The sequence below is a fragment of the Magnolia sinica genome, chromosome 8 (assembly GCF_029962835.1).
Source record: "Magnolia sinica isolate HGM2019 chromosome 8, MsV1, whole genome shotgun sequence".
Lineage (NCBI taxonomy): Eukaryota > Viridiplantae > Streptophyta > Magnoliopsida > Magnoliales > Magnoliaceae > Magnolia > Magnolia sinica.
In genome coordinates this window covers 31910317-31927302 of record NC_080580.1, presented here as the reverse complement: position 1 = coordinate 31927302, position 16986 = coordinate 31910317, and the positions used below count along the sequence as shown (strand labels likewise).

The 16986-nt window shown below is 35.5% G+C and overlaps 2 long non-coding RNA genes across 2 annotated transcripts; both read right to left on the bottom strand.

Moving 5' to 3' along the window:
- Positions 1-1406: 1406 nt before the first annotated feature.
- On the bottom strand, positions 1407-14271 carry LOC131253944 (uncharacterized). Its single transcript, XR_009175374.1, has 4 exons — positions 14206-14271; positions 13476-13569; positions 13280-13368; positions 1407-1720 (listed from the first exon to the last, which is right to left on the bottom strand). It is a non-coding gene; the product is annotated as an uncharacterized LOC131253944 (long non-coding RNA).
- A 2125-nt stretch (positions 14272-16396) lies between these two features.
- On the bottom strand, positions 16397-16776 carry LOC131253188 (uncharacterized). The gene is made up of 2 exons (XR_009175002.1): positions 16618-16776; positions 16397-16510 (listed from the first exon to the last, which is right to left on the bottom strand). It is a non-coding gene; the product is annotated as an uncharacterized LOC131253188 (long non-coding RNA).
- Positions 16777-16986: the final 210 nt, after the last annotated feature.

Here is a 16986-nt window from a genome sequence, read left to right as displayed (position 1 = left end):
GAAAGAAGTTACCAAATTAGAAGATCCTAAAACCTGCAAAATAAAATAAGTCAGTTTCTAAAAACAAAAATTCTGAAATTAGAAAGGTTCTAAAAATAGAAAATAAAACCTTAATCTTAAAAATAGAAAAAGTAGAAAAATTAGAAAGAGATTACCAATTTAGAAAGTCTATATCAGGGACCTACAAAATAAGAAAGTTAGCTTAGTTTTTAGAAATCAAATAGAAAAACCTAAACTTAGAATTAAAAACTAGAAAAACCCTAATCTTAACCTAATTCTAAAACTAGTTAATCTCAAAAAAACATAACTGTCAATCCCCGGCAATGGCGCCAAAAACTTGTTCACACCCCAAGTATAGGGTTGTGATGTAGTAATAATCTCAGTAAGACCGAGGTCGAATCCATAGGGACTGAACCTTGTACGTAATCTGAAAGTAACTTGAACTATAACTAGGCGAAGATGTAATCTAACTCAAGAAAATTTAAGGGAATAACGGTGACATCTTAAACTAAAACTTATAAAATTCAAAGGTAGGTAACTAGGGTGTAAGACCCGTATCTTAGTTCGTACCGTTCCATATACCTCCGCGGTCGAATTCCGGTGACCCACGATCTGTTATCGGTATTTACGCGCGATTTTGAGTCATGTCCTATATTCCAGAGTCGGCTCAACCCAAGACTTATACCCTTGCGATTGCGTCGTCGCCGCGGTTCCAACGCCACCTCTCGTGTATCAATGCGACGCTTAGATCGTAAGTAGTAGTCTGTGCATTGTAATGACTGTAGACTGCACGTTGTGGGACCCACCTATTGTAATCACTATAAGAAAAACGGGTAAAGGCTATGGACAAAAACCATAGCAAAAGCCCTTTTGCTACAGATATGATCTGTAGCACGTCCGCCGCTATTGGTGGGGTAGCTAAAGATCTAGCTACGGACTAAATCCGTAGTAATAGATACCAATTGTTACGGCCTATATCTGTAGCAATAGATACCAATAGCTACAGATATAGTCCGTAACAATAGATACCAATAGCTACGGATTATATCCGTAGCAATAGCTTTAGCTACCCCATCAATAGCGACGGACCTACTACGGATCATATCTGTAGCAAAAGAGATTTTATCCGTAGCAGTAGATACCTATAGCACCAATTATATCCGTAGCAATAGATACCAATAGCTATAGACAAAAGCCGTAGCTATAGCTGCGGATTATATTTCTAGCTATTTTTTTAAAAATTGTAATAATACGACCTGTTTCCATTGCAAGAACCTGCTGTGATTGATAACTCATCTAAGCTTAATGCTGATAGAAATAGTACATAAAATGCAATCAGAAAAAATAAAACTATGCGTTTATTACAAATAACAATCAAATCATACAATGCATCCTACATTCACATTTATAAATAAATAATACTTCACTTTGCTCAACCTATCATAAGAATTACAACTAAGGCGTGCCCTTATGTACAAGAAACAAATACACTCCAATACAATAAACACCCTCAATATGCATTCAATAATGCTCTCATTTTTACAGAATTTTCTTCCTTCAGACGGTCAATTTCGGCAAATGCAGAAGCTAGAGCTTCTTCTTTCTTTGAAACTGCAGATGTAACTTCTATGAACTTCGACACAAGATCACTTTCAAGTTCTGAAACTCTTCCCTTGAGAAAATGAATTTCATCCTCCACTGACTTCTTTAGTTTGTCAGCCTGTATAAAACAACATTTGTAGACACAATCAAATAAGCATGCCTTTGTACACATCTCAAAAGGAAGAAAGATAAAAAAAACACATATATGAAGAAATATAAAATGTACCTACAAATCTTCTAAACTATGGCAAAATCCAACATGAGTAATGTGTTCAAACCTAGGATGAACTTTTAAATTCAAAACCTAGGTTTAGGTTAAGGTTATAGATTTAGGTTTAGGTTTAGGTTAAGATTAAGGTTATAGGTTTAGGTTTAGGTTTTAGGTTTAGGTTAAGGTTATAGGTTTAGGTTAGGTTTATGTTATGGGTTATAAGTTATAGCTTTAGGGAATTGAGAATAGATTAAGGTTTAGGTTTAGGAAATCAGATTCGGGTTCGAGATCGGGTTTAAGTTTGGGTTTTCAAGTTTAGGTTTAGGTTTAGGTTAGAGAGTTAAGATTAGGATTAGGTGTAGGTTTAGGTTTAGGGATTTGAGAATACATTTAGGTTTTAAGTTTAGGTTTAGGTTTTAAGTCATAGGTTTAGGTTTAGGTTTAGGTTTTAGGATTAGGTTAAGGTTAGGTTATAGGTTATAGGTTAAGGTTTAGGTTATAGGTTTTGGTTTAGGTTTAGGTTAAGGTTAAGGTTTAGGTTATAGGTTTAGGTTTAGGTTAAAGCTTTAGGGAATTGAGAATAGGTTAAAGTTTAGGTTTATGAAATCGGGTTCAGGTTTGAGATCGGGTTTAGTTTGGGTTTTCAAGTTTAGGTTTAGGTTAAGGAGTTGAGATTAGGATTAGTTGTAGGTTTAGGTTTAAGGATTTGAGAATACATTTAGGTTTTAGGTTTAGGTTTAGGTTATAGGTTATAGGTTATAGCTTTAGGGAATTGAGAATAGGTTAAGGTTTAGGTTTAGGAAATCGGTTTCGGGTTTGAGATCGGGTTTAGTTTGGGTTTTCAAGTTTAGGTTTAGGTTTAGATTGGGGAGTTGAGATTAGGATTAGGTGTAGGTTTAGGTTTAGGGATTTGAGAATACATTTAGGTTTTAGGTTTAGGTTTAGGTTTTAGGTTATAGGTTTAGGTTAAGGTTAGGTTATAGGTTATAGGTTAAGGTTTAGGTTATAGGTTTTAGTTTAGGTTAAGGTTATAGGTTTAGGTTTAGGTTAAGGTTAAGGTTTAGATTTATGTTATAGGTTATAGGTTAAAGCTTTAGGGAATTGAGAATAGGTTAAGGTTTAGGTTTAGGATATCGGGTTCAGGTTTGAGATTGGGTTTAGTTTGGGTTTTCAAGTTTTAGGTTTAGGTTAAGGAGTTGAGATTAGGATTAAGTGTAGGTTTAGGTTTAAGGATTTGAGAATATATGTAGATTTTAGGTTTATGTTTATGTTTAGGTTATAGGTTTAGGTTAAGGTTTAGGTTTAGGTTATATGTTATAGGTTATAGGTTATAGCTTTAAGGAATTGAGAATAGGTTAAGGTTTAGGTTTAGGAAATCGGGTTCGGGTTCGGGATCGGGTTTAGGTTTGGGTTTTCAAGTTTAGGTTTAAGTTTAGGTTAGAGAGTTGAGATGAGGATTAGGTATAGGTTTAGGTTTAGGGATTTGAGAATACATTTAGGTTTTAGGTTTAGGTTTAGGTTATAGGTTATAGGTTTAGGTTTAGGTTTTAGGTTTAGGTTAAGGTTAGGTTATATGTTATAGGTTATATGTTAAGGTTTAGGTTATAGGTTTTAGTTTAGGTTAAGGTTATAGGTTTAGGTTTAGGTTAAGGTTTAGGTTTAGGTTATAGGTTATAGGTTATAGGTTAAAGCTTTAGGGAATTGAGAATAGGTTAAGGTTTAGGTTTAGGAAATCGGGTTCGGGTTTGAGATCGGGTTTAGTTTGGGTTTTTAAGTTTAGGTTTACGTTAAGGAGTTGAGATTAGGATTAGGTGTAGGTTTAGGTTTAAGGATTTGAGAATACATTTAGGTTTTAGGTTTAGGTTTAGGTTATAGGTTTAGGTTTAGGTTATAGGTTATAGCTTTAGGGAATTGAGAATAGGTTTAGGTTTAGGTTTAGGAAATCGAGATCGGGTTTAGGTTTGGGTTTTCAAGTTTAGGTTTAGGCTAAGGAGTTGAGATTAAGATTAGGTGTATGTTTAGGTTTAAGGATTTGAGAATAAATTTAGGTTTTAGGTTTAGGTTTAGGTTTAGGATTTGAGAATAGGTTTAGGTTATAAGTATAGGTTTAGGTTAGGTTATAGGTTAAGGTTTAGGGAATTGAGTTTAGGCTATAGGTTCAGGTTATAGGTTATAAGTTATAGGTTTAGGTTAAGGTTTAGGTTATAGGTTTTGGGATTTGAGAATAGGTTTAGGTTATAAGTATAGGTTTAGGTTAGGTTGTAGGTTAAAGTTTAGGGAATTGAGTTTAGGTTATAGGTTTAGGTTATAGGTTTAGGTTAAGGTTTATGTTTAGGTTATATGTTATAGGTTATAGGTTATAGCTTTAAGGAATTGAGAATAGGTTAAAGTTTAGGTTTAGAAAATTGGGTTCGGGTTCGGGATCGGGTTTAGGTTTGGGTTTTCAAGTTTAGGTTTAGGTTTAGGTTAGGGAGTTGAGATTAGGATTAGGTGTAGGGATTTGTGAATACATTTAGATTTTAGGTTTAGGTTTAGGTTTTAGTTTATAGGTTTAGGTTATAGGTTAAGGTTAGGTTATAGGTTAAGGTTTAGGTTTAAGTTATAGGTTTTGGGATTTGAGAATAGGTTTAGGTTAAGCTTATAAGTTTAAGTTTAGGAAATCGTGTTCGGGTTCGGGATCGGGTTTAGGTTTGGGTTTTCAAGTTTAGGTTTAGGTTTAGGTTAGGGAGTTGGGATTAGGATTAGGTGTAGGTTTAAGTTTAGGAATTTGAGAATACGTTAAGGTTTAGGTACAAGAAATCAGGTTCGGGTTCAAGATCGGGTTTACGTTTGGGTTTTAGGTTTAGGCTAAGGATTTAGGGATTCAGATTCGGGTTCGGGTTTAGGTTTAGGTTTAGGTTTTACGTTTAGGTTAAGGTTACAGGTTTAGGTTTAGGTTATAAGTGTAGGTTATAGGTTTAGGTTTAGGTTAGGTTATAGGTTATTGTTTAGGGAATTGACAATAGGTTAAGGTTTAGGTTTAGGAAATCAGGTTCGGGTTCAGGTTTGAATTCGGGTTTAGGTTTGGGTTTTCAAGTTTAGGTTTAGGTTAAGGAGTTAAGATTAGGATTAAGTATAGGTTTAGGTTTAGGGATTTGAGAATACATTTAGGTTTTAGGTTTAGGTTTAGGTTATAGGTTTAGGTTTAGGTTATATGCTATAGCTTTAGGGAATTGAGAATAGGTTTAGGTTTAGGTTTAGGAAATTGGGATCGAGTTTAAGTTTGGGTTTTCAAGTTTAGGTTTAGGTTAAGGAGTTGAGATTAAGATTAGGTGTAGGTTTAGGTTTAAGGATTTGAGAATACATTTAGGTTTTAGGTTTAGGTTTAGGTTTTAGGTTATAGGTTTAGGTTTAGGTTATAAGTGTAGGTTATAGGTTTTGTTATAGGTTTAGGTTTAGGTTTAGGATTTGAGAATAGGTTTAGGTTATAAGTATAGGTTTAGGTTAGGTTATAGGTTAAGGTTTAGGGAATTGAGTTTAGGTTATAGGTTCAGGTTATAGGTTATAGGTTATAGGTTTAGGTTAAGGTTTTGGTTATAGGTTTTCGGATTTGAGAATAGGTTTAGGTTATAAGTATAGGTTTAGGTTAGGTTGTAGGTTAAAGTTTAGGGAATTGAGTTTAGGTTATAGGTTTAGGTTATAGTTCATAGGTTTAGGTTATAGGTTTTGGTTATAGTTATAGGTTTTGGGATTTGAGAATTGAAAAGGCCAAGCTATATGTCCTAGAGGGGGGGTGAATAGGACAATGCTAAATAAAAAATAATAACAGCGGAAATAAAAAGAAAATGATAGCCAAAGTAAATCACAATGCAGTAAATTAAAATAACCTTAAAATTCAGATCTTGAGAGGTTGATACAAACGTTGTTCTAAGGACAACCTTACACAAAAAACAGAGTTTATGGTAGGACAACCTTATTTCTAGAAAGATCTTTGTATCAAGTCTCAAACCGAAGAGGAAAACAATAATAAATATAAACTGAATTGAAATAACTTGTAATTAAAAATGTATTGTTCTAGGGACAGCCATACACCATAAAAATGGCAAGGCAACCTTGCTGGAACAACTTTCAAATGAAATTGAAAATCAAGCGATAAAGGAATAACAGAAAATAAATTCTAAGCTATTACAACATTCTCACAAAGCTTGAATTAAATAATTACAACATTCACCACCATACATACATCCCACAAAAGAATAATTAAAAATTAGAAGAATAAATCAATCAAACACAAGGGTTTATAGTGGTTCGCCTGTGTTCACCAACTGTTAAACAACAGCCACATAAAAAGCTACTCCACTCCTAATATCCTCACATAGGGGATATTAGCGTTCACTAAAAATAGGTTTTCCCAGGTTCACCCAAAACCCTTACAATTGTGTCTTTGTCTGTGGGCTTACACAATTAAAAAACCCCACTTCTGAGTTTTCCTGGCTCTCCTCAGAAAACCAATACAACAAGATTTTTCTGGCAAATCTTGAAAGAAACCAAAACAAAAAGGAATTTACAATTAAATGTAAAATACCTGAATATCTCCTTCGTTGTAGCAGCCCGGTAGAACCAAATCAGAGTAGATGATTGAATGTCCAAGTTCAATGTCCAGTACTCGATTACAATGGTTCTAATTCTAATAGATTTTAAATTAAACCAAATAGGGCTTGCCTTAATTGATTTTGATTCCAAAGAAAGGGAATAACAATTCCTCTTATCAAATCAGATTGGAATAGCAGAAACAAAATCAATTAAAATAAAGCTAAGGAAAGAGAATATTAAATAAGCACACTTAGCTTAGATGGAGCACAGAATTATCTCTCAGAAGTTCGACGAAGATTGGCTTGAATACTTTAATTAATTCGATGATTTCTTCTGAGATTCGTGCACTATTTATAAGTGAGAAGATCGGGTCTTCGACTGGTCTAGAGTGCTCTTCGACTAGTCGAAGCACTAACAGATATTTGAAAAATCCGGTGGGATATGCTCTGACCGTTCTACGACTGGTCGAAGCTCTCCTACGACTGGTCGTAGGTTTCCTTCGACTGGTCGTAGGTCCTGAAAATCTTCGCTGGACTTCGAGTCGAAGATTGTACGACTGGTCGAAGAGCAGTCGACACTGTTCCTACGACTGGTCGAACAGATTCTTGGACTAGTCGAAGGCTAACAGATTTTATCCGGAATTTGTAACAAACTCACGACTGGTCGAGGAATTTCTTAGACTGGTCGAAGCAAGTCTAGGACTAGTTGAAGAAGGGCTAGGACTAGTCGAAGAACAGACCAATCACATGTAAAATAAACATTCGGTTTATGTATCCGAAATGACCTACTTCTAAGGTCAACCTATGGTCAATCAAACCTCAACCATGAAGTATGGACATTGAAACATTAGGAACAAGAGACCTTGAAGTATGAGCCTTGAAGTCTTGATGTAGATCAAACCTTGATGTAGCTCAATCTTGAAAGTGTACAAACTGCCTTGAACTCTTCTTGAAGTCTTGCAGCTTGAGTCTTGTCTTGTGAGCAGTTCTTTCATTCAAGATTGATCCTTGTACTTGTGAGCTTTGCTTGTTGTGAGCTTAGCTTGTTCATGAATGTTGATCCTTGAAAGAGCTTCACTTAAGCAAGTTATATATAACATAACAGTGATTTTGTCATCACAAATTTGACAACAGACAGGGATATAAACTATATAACACTTACAATCTCCCCCTTTGTCAAATTAGTGACAAAACACATAATCAAGATAAACAAGAATAAAACAACTGGTTAATACCTGCAAATCAATATTCAATATTCAACATTCAACCAGTTTCAACCAGTTTGATTCAACAAGATCAAACATATACTCCCCACTCCCCCTGAGTAACATAACCAATGCTACTCCTCTCATAATCACATTAAGAATAAACCATTCTCCCCTTTTGGTCACAATATGACAAAGGAGAACTAAATAAAGGAAGTCATGAGAGGAAACATGAGGAAGTAAGAGAGTATAGCAAAAGAGTCATAGAGATACTCAAGATAGCATCACATATATCCAGCATAAATATTACATCAAGAACAAATATCCAGCATAAAATCCAACTCAAACTCAAGCAAACAAGTGCTAAGTAATAAAGTTATTACAGACCAGAAGTCTCATAAAAACTAGTCAGAACTAGAACTTGATGACGGAGCAGGAATAGAGGGATCAAGTTGGTGCATGCCTTTGTTCAAGCGCCTAAGATATTTGCGCATGTACTTGAATTGTAAATCATGAGCAACAGACATGTTTTCCAACTTAACATTAATATCCTCAACTTTACCCTCTAATGCACTCAGACGTGCATCAACATCAGATGGTACAAAATCTGGATCATTAGCTGAGTCAGAATCCAGTTCCTCAAAAATTCAAATATCTTGCAAATTATACAAAAATTAGAATTCAATCTAGCAAATATATACACTATAATACAAGAAGGCATAAATTATCAATTTAAAATGCACATGCCAAGATCAAATTTCATCTTTTTGAACCTGCTTTTATCAAGAGGTTTTGTGAAAATATCAGCACGTTGATCTTTAGTAGGAATATATTCTAGAGATATAACTTTTTCTTCTACTAATTCCCTTATATAATGAAATCTAATGTCAATGTACTTAGTACGAGAATGTTGAATAGGATTTTTTGAAATATTTATCGCACTGGAATTATCACAATGTAATAACATAGAATCCTGTTTAATTCCATAATCACATAGCATTCGTTGCATCCAAACAAGCTGTGTACATGCATTACCAGCTGCGATATCTCCAGTTGTTGAAAGTGATATAGAATTTTGTTTCTTACTAAACCAGGAAAGTAGACAATTTCCAATGTAAAAACAAAAACCACTTGTTGATTTTATTTCATCTAGATTACCTGCCCAGTCCGAGTACCCAGCTAATTGGACATTGGTTTCATGAGGATACCAGAGATCGAGATTTACAGTACTTGCGACATATCTAATAATTCGCTTGACAGCAATCAAGTGAGATTCTTTTGGATCAGATTGATATCTTGCGCAAATACCAACACTTACTGAAATATCAGGTCTACTAGTAGTTAAATATAACAAACTACCAATCATACTCCGATAAAGTTTTGAGTCAACATTTTTACCATTAGAGTCTTTTGATAGTTTCAGGATAGTACTCATAGGAGTATCGAAATTCTTGACCTTCTCAAATCCAAATCTCTTGATTAGATTCAAGGCATACTTAGATTGAGAAATGAATATTCCTTCAGGTTATTGCTTTACTTGCAATCCAAGGAAATAAGTCAATTCCCCAACCATGCTCATTTCGAACTGTGATTTCATCAAATCTGCAAACTCAGTAGTCAAGTCAGTATAAGTTGATCCATAAATGATATCATCAACATAAATCTGCACCATTAAGATATGATCATTATGTTTCTTAACAAACAGAGTTTTATCAACAGATCCCATTTGAAAATTATGACTTAAAAGAAATTTCGTTAGTTTCTCATACCATGCCCTAGGTGCTTGTTTTAATCCATAAAGTGCCTTTTTAAGCCGATATACATGATCAGTATTTTTGGAATCTTCAAAACCCATTGGTTGTTCAACATAGACTTCTTCATGTAAATCGCCATTTAGAAAAGCACTTTTCACATCCATCTGATAGATCTTTATCTTTCTAAAACATGTAATGGATATAAATAGTCTGATAGATTCAAGACGTGCTACTGGTGTAAAGGTTTCATCGAAATCAATCCCTTCAATTTAAGTATAACCTTGTACCACCAGTCTAGCCTTGTTTCTAATTATATTTCCACATTCGTCAGACTTATTTTTGAAAATCCATTTTGTTCCAATGATGTGTTTATTTTTAGGTCTTGGTACGAGATACCAAACATCATTTCTTACGAATTGGTTGAGTTCATCTTGCATCGCAACAATCCAGTTCTCATCAGTCAGAGCTTCTTTTACGTTAGATGGTTCAATTTGGGATGTAAAACATACATAATTACATATATCCTCAAGTTGTCTACGGGTGCGAACACCGGTGAGAGGGTTTCCAAGATTTATGTGGTTGGATGATCTTTAACAGTCCTCAACTCAGAATCAATCTGATTCGATGAAGTATCGGGTTTATCAATGATTAGTACTTCATCATTATCTGAATTAGAAATTGGTGTGTTTAAGTGATCATCAATGACAACATTAATGGATTCTTGAATCATACCAGTCCTTTTGTTCAGGACCCTATAAGCTCGACTGTTTAAAGAATATCCTAGAAAAATACCTTCATCACTCTTCGTATCGAACTTTCCCAAATTTTCACGATCACGTAAAATATAGCACTTGCTGCCAAAAACTCGAAAGTATTTAACAGTAGGATTTTTATTGAACCACAATTCGTAAGCCGTTTTATTATTATCTTTGCTAGTGTATACTCGGTTAATAATATAGCAAGCTGTGTTGACTGCTTCAGCCCAAAGATTTTTAGAGAGCTTCATACTATTCAACATGACATTAGTCATTTCTTGAAGCACCCTATTCTTTCTATCTACAATTCCATTTTGTTGTGGAGTTTTGGGAGCAGAGAATTCTTGTAATATTCCTTGGTCGGTACAGAACTTCTCAAAATTGCTTTTCTCAAATTCAGATCCATGATCACTACGAATTTTACTGATTTGAGAAGATTTTTCAGTTTGAATCCTTATGAGAACTTTACAGAACTTCTCAAAATTGCTTTGATACCACTTGAAAAGGCCAAGCTATATGTCCTAGAGGGGAGGTGAATAGGACAATGCCAAATAAAAACTAATAACAATGGAAATAAAAAGAAAATGATAGCCAAAGTAAATCACAATGCAGTAAATTAAAATAACCTCAAAATTCAGATCTTGATAGGTTGATACAAACGTTGTTCTAAGGACAACCTTACACCAAAAACAGAGTTTATGGTAGGACAACCTTATTTCTAGAAAGATCTTTGTATCAAGTCTCAAACCGAAGAGGAAAACAATAATAAATATAAACTGAATTGAAATAACTTGTAATTAAAAATGTATTGTTCTAGGGACAGCCATACACCATAAAAATGGCAAGGCAACCTTGCTGGAACAACTTTCAAATGAAATTGAAAATCAAGCGATAAAGGAATAGCAGAAAATAAATTCTAAGCTATTACAATATTCTCACAAAGCTTGAATTAAATAATTACAACATTCACCACCATACATACATTCCACAAAAGAATAATTAAAAATTAGAAACATAAATCAATCAAACACAAGGGTTTATAGTGGTTCGCCTGTGTGTTCACCAATTGTTAAACAACAGCCACACAAAAAGCTACTCCACTCCTAATATCCTCACACAGGGGATATTAGCGTTCACTAAAAATAGGTTTTCCCAGGTTCACCCAAAACCCTTACAATTGTGTCTTTGTCTGTGGGCTTACACAATTAAAAAACCCCACTTCTGAGTTTTCCTGGCTCTCCTCAGATAACCAATACAACAAGATTTTTCTGGCAAATCTTGAAAGAAACCAAAACAAAAAGGAATTTACAATTAAATGTAAAATACCTAAATATCTCCTTCGTTGTAGCAGCCCGGTAGAACCAAATCAGAGTAGATGATTGAATGTCCAAGTTCAATGTCCAGTACTCGATTACAATGGTTCTAATTCTAATAGATTTTAAATTAAACCAAATAGGGCTTGCCTTAATTGATTTTGATTCCAAAGAAAGGGAATAACAATTCCTCTTATCAAATCAGATTGGAATAACAGAAACAAAATCAATTAAAATAAAGCTAAGGAAAGAGAATATTAAATAAGCACACTTAGCTTAGATGGAGCACAGAATTATCTCTCAGAAGTTCGACGAAGATTGACTTAAATGAATTAATTAAATCGATGATTTTTTCTGAGATTCGTGCACTATTTATAGGTGAGCAGATCGGGTCTTCGACTGGTCTAGGGAGCTCTTCGACTAGTCGAAGCACTAACAGATATTTGAAAAATCCGGTGGGATATGCTCTGACCGTTCTACGACTGGTCGAAGCTCTCCTATGACTGGTCGTAGGTCACCTACGACTGGTCGTAGGTTTCCTTCGACTGGTCGTAAGTCCTAAAAATCTTTGCTGGACTTCGAGTCGAAGATTGTACGACTGGTCGAAGAGCAGTCGACACTGTTCCTACGACTGGTCGAACAGATTCCTGGACTAGTCGAAGGCTAACAGATTTTATCCGGAATTTGTAACAAACTCACGACTGGTCGAGGAATTTCTTAGACTGGTCGAAGCAAGTCTAGGACTAGTTGAAGAAGGGCTTGGACTAGTCGAAGAACAGACCAATCACATGTAAAATAAACATTCGGTTTATGTATCCGAAATGACCTACTTCTAAGGTCAACCTATGGTCAATCAAACCTCAACCATGAAGTATGGACATTGAAACATTAGGAACAAGAGACCTTGAAGTATGAGCCTTGAAGTCTTGATGTAGATCAAACCTTGATGTAGCTCAATCTTGAAAGTGTACAAACTGCCTTGAACTCTTCTTGAAGTCTTGCAGCTTGAGTCTTGTCTTGTGAGCAGTTCTTTCATTCAAGATCTTGCATCTTGTCTTGTGAGCAGTTCTTTCATTCAAGATTGATCCTTGTACTTGTGAGCTTTGCTTGTTGTGAGCTTAGCTTATTCATGAATGTTGATCCTTGAAAGAGCTTCACTTAAGCAAGTTATATATAACATAATAGTGATTTTGTCATCACAAATTTGACAACAGACAGGGATATAAACTATATCACTTACAAGAATAGGTTTAGGTTATAGGTTAAGGGTGTGGTCCCTGCAAATACAAATATAAACACGGCCTGCTCCAATTGGCCAGGCCCTTCTAATGCTGTCCATAGGAAATGGACAGCTTTATCATGGTCATAACAGCGGTTCCCATCTTCCAGGGACCCCCGCTTAACATTCGGATAGCTCCGACGCACATCTGGGTCTGCTCCATCAATTTCGAGTAAATACATAAACATGGCCTGTCCAAATGACTAGGCCCCTCCAATGCTGTCCATAGAAAATGGACAGCTTCATCATGGTCATAATAGCGGTTCCCACTTTTCAGGGACCCTCGCTCATCCGGATAGCTCCGACGTACATCCGGGTTTGCTCCATTAATTTCGAACAAATACATAAACACGGCTTGTCCTCGGGATCCACTGAATTCGTCTGATCCAGAGATCCAAGGAAGCCGGATACTATAATTTGGACCATAGTTTCAACCATTTGAAACGCTGAAATCACGCACACTAACGTAATCCAAAAAGAAAATTTCTTTCGCTAAAATATACCAACAAAAGTAAATGGCATTCTTGATTTTCAACTAGAAAGCACAAAATATGAACTGAAATATGAGAGCAGAGAAGTGTTGACTCACTTGTTCACTTTAACCTAAGTAACTTTTAGTGTTTCCTTCTTCTTTTCATCAAGCTCTTCAATCACCTTCTTGATTTTTGACTCATCATTCTAAGCAAGAGAATACAGTAAACAAACAACTTCAGACATAAACAAATTCAATTTATTTTGTTTTAAAAGATGAGATCCTTTACAGGCTGAGAAATACAGCAATATACCTCAATGATGTTTTTCTTGGATAATAAGTCATTGTATTCATCTTCAGCTTTCTCGAACATTGCCATAACTTTTTTGTTGACCCTCTTCTCAAGGCTGAAAGCAATCAATCAGATTAACTGAGATGCATGTCCATTAACATTCTTCTTTTTAAAAAAATGCGAAACCAAACATCAATTAGGTGTTGAATCATACTATTTCATTGTCATGGAAAAGAAAACATACACAATTTCATAGATCAAGCAAGTTAAATAAAATAGGAACAGAATAACCACTACAAGTACCTCATTGACAACTTTATGTTGAAGCTTTCGTTGCTCCTTGACAATGGCACTGATCTCAGCGTCACATTCTTTCATCTTTGAATGACTCAAATCGAGCTTAGATTGGGCTTGATCATATTCCTTCTTTATGGAACTAACCTGCAATAGGAAAGGCAATAAAGATGCGTGCATTTTGTGTTCAGCAAAAAGGGTTAGAATGTAAGTTTAAGCACCTTGCTTGTAAGGTTATCTACTTCTGCAGCGAGGCTGTTTATCTGTATCTGTAAAGAAACCAATTGATTTTCCAGGGATGCATGCTCTTAAATGACTGCGTCCTTCTCCATAATGAGCCTCTCTCTCTTTCATTTTCAAAGTCATAAATCCTTTCACAATTGAATGTGTCAAAATTTAAAAATAAACATGTGTAAGAATGCACCAATTACAATAAGAAGTGTGTGCAAGAATGCACCTTGTTGTCTATTGAAGATGGAATTGAATCAGTCTTGTTTTTGTTGGGATTTGTTTTGCCTACGTTGATGCTCAAATGCGAGACACATCCCATGGATATATCTGCAGTTCCAGGTCAAACCTATAAATCAACAGCAAAACAGAAGTGCAGTTTGGGTACGTAGTATCACACAAGTGAGCAATGTACATACCAGCTGATTTATCTATGAATTCAGGCTCCACTGTAGAAAAACGAGATAAAACCAAAAAGCTACCAACTGATCAATGTACATACCGGCTGATTTATCTAGTTATTCGATGTTTTAAGTGGAAATGAACTAACCTTGAAAGCTTTTTTCCTCATTAGTATACTGAAATACCGACATAGAGAAAATGCCTCCACTGAAAATGTAGTCCTCAACCAGAGCTTGCATCCTATGAGAAAACGCCATAATGAAATAGATAAATTAAACTTTGAGAATAAAAACATTGGTATAAAGTAAAAGGAATAAGAACAAAGAAATCACTACTAGGAAAACATCCTACATTTGAGAAACTCACTGATATTGAATTCAATGGGAAAAAACTGCATGCACAAAGAAATCAAAACATCCAAATGCAGACTTTAGGGGCTGAGGACAATAATATCTATGACTACTAGAAGTGCCACCTTTTTTTCTTTTCCATTTTCTTTTTTGTCAAAAGAATGAGGTGGGTTGGTGATCTTGGTAACATTGGAATGGACAACTGGTTCCACACATAGGCGACATCAAACATATCCATGTCAAGTCCATGAGCTTGATATGCTGACGCATTTGCAGGGCTGAGATTGCATGGGTAGTTTTTGGTGCATTAAAATCATAAGCATATATGATGATTCAAATGCGTGGATTGCAAAAACTCATAGAGTATCTATACACATGTAAATCATAATATAAAGGAAAGAAAGCATATCTGAATCACGTGTAGCCAGGCTGCAAGCCCCAGCCTCATCCGCATCCTCAGGCTCAGCAACAATTTCAGCAATTTCATTTTATTTAACAGAAAATGTATGGTCTACATGATAGTTAACCAACCTGAAATGAAATATACTCACTACCAGAAAAAAATAATCTGATGACTCAATATCTGAAAACAGGGGAGCATAAAACCTACACCAAACTGAGGCTTGCATTCCTGAACCTGATGACTCAACCCAAAATCTCATCGGGTCAACTGAGATAGAATGCTATCTTCAATACCTTGTTTACCTTTCTTCTTCTGTGTTGCATTCCGGGAACCCTTATCCCATAGATGTAACATCCAACATATAACTTCCAACCTATTAAGTGAATGTAACATCCAAAACTTTCAATACGTTGGCCCACTATGAGGATCACCTAGTGTAAAAATCATCCCATTTATTCATCATATATATGGGTTACACCTAGAAAACAATGCCTTAACCATTGGTAAATAGGAGCCCAATTGGCATATTGGTGGAAGTCTAATGGATGGAAAAAGAAAAAGTAGCAAGCAGATGAAATTGAACAAATTTTCTAATCAGAGGTCTAAATTGTTCAAGAATCTATTTATTGGACATGACCAATCTACAGTGGGTTCCACTATTTAGATAGTTTGGAATTGAGCATACCATGTGTACAAATCAGGGGAGCCCTCAGCACCTTAGATGTGATGAAAAGCATAGCACCCTATCATTCCACAAAGTAGAGGATGAGGTACTGCAGCATCTATATTACCATTGCAACCTCTTCATAATCAGTGATGTAGGTGCAGCAACCAAAGCACGTTTAAAGACATTGAGTGTTGATTGGTACAAACCAATGCAACACATTTGAAAGTAATGAGGAACAATGCAACCCCTAGGCAATGAGCAATTACTTGACCATCCATTCCCTTTATGCGCCGCTCCATCTCTTCAATCATAGGGCATGTGACAAACCCAAAGCCCTTTAAATATCCTGATGCTCGGTCAGTTACCACCCTAGTTGAAACACAAGGACTACTAATTACATTGGAATAATTACCCTAATGTCAATTAACCCATCAATATCTCATGACTGGTGGCTGTGTCCAACTCACAAGTGAGATAAGAATAGGACCTTCTTGTTCTTATCTCAGTTGTGATTTGTAGCATCAAAAGTGGGAAATGGCAGCCTGCATAAAGGCAGGTTATGTTTTCCACTCTGCCCCAAATAGAAAATGGGTCAAACCTTAGCCTATGCTTGGCCCACTTTACATTCGTGGAATGGTCCAACTGCCTTGTGTAGACAGGTCCATTTTGTTGAGATCCTAAGATTGACCAGAATTGTATTCTTATGATGCACCTAGAGAGTTTGAGTAAAAAATTGGCATTAATGTCGTAAGAAATGAGCATGAAAGAAAATGGAAATTGGGAGAATATCAGGTAAGAGAGTTGGTATAAATGATTTACCATTGCAACCTCTTCATAGTCATCAGTTAATAAAGATAGCTTCTTTAATCCACCACCTGAAGTCAAAGCAACTTCCCTTGCTACACCTTGAAACACATTGCACTAGACCTGCAATAAGCTACCAACTGCTTTCCCCAAGTGATTGTCAATAGTAGGCATTCAATCATATATATATATATATATATATATAGTAAATAGCTATTTCTGATGGTTTCTGTGGTAAAAAGACATGCACATTTATATGTAGTAAAAAAAGGAAAACATGAGTATATCATTCGTATTTTGTGGCATATATTTGATGGGGCATTAATGGTTTCTATTACCCTGACCTGTCTGACCTTAAACAACAAAAACAAAAGAAAAAAGTGA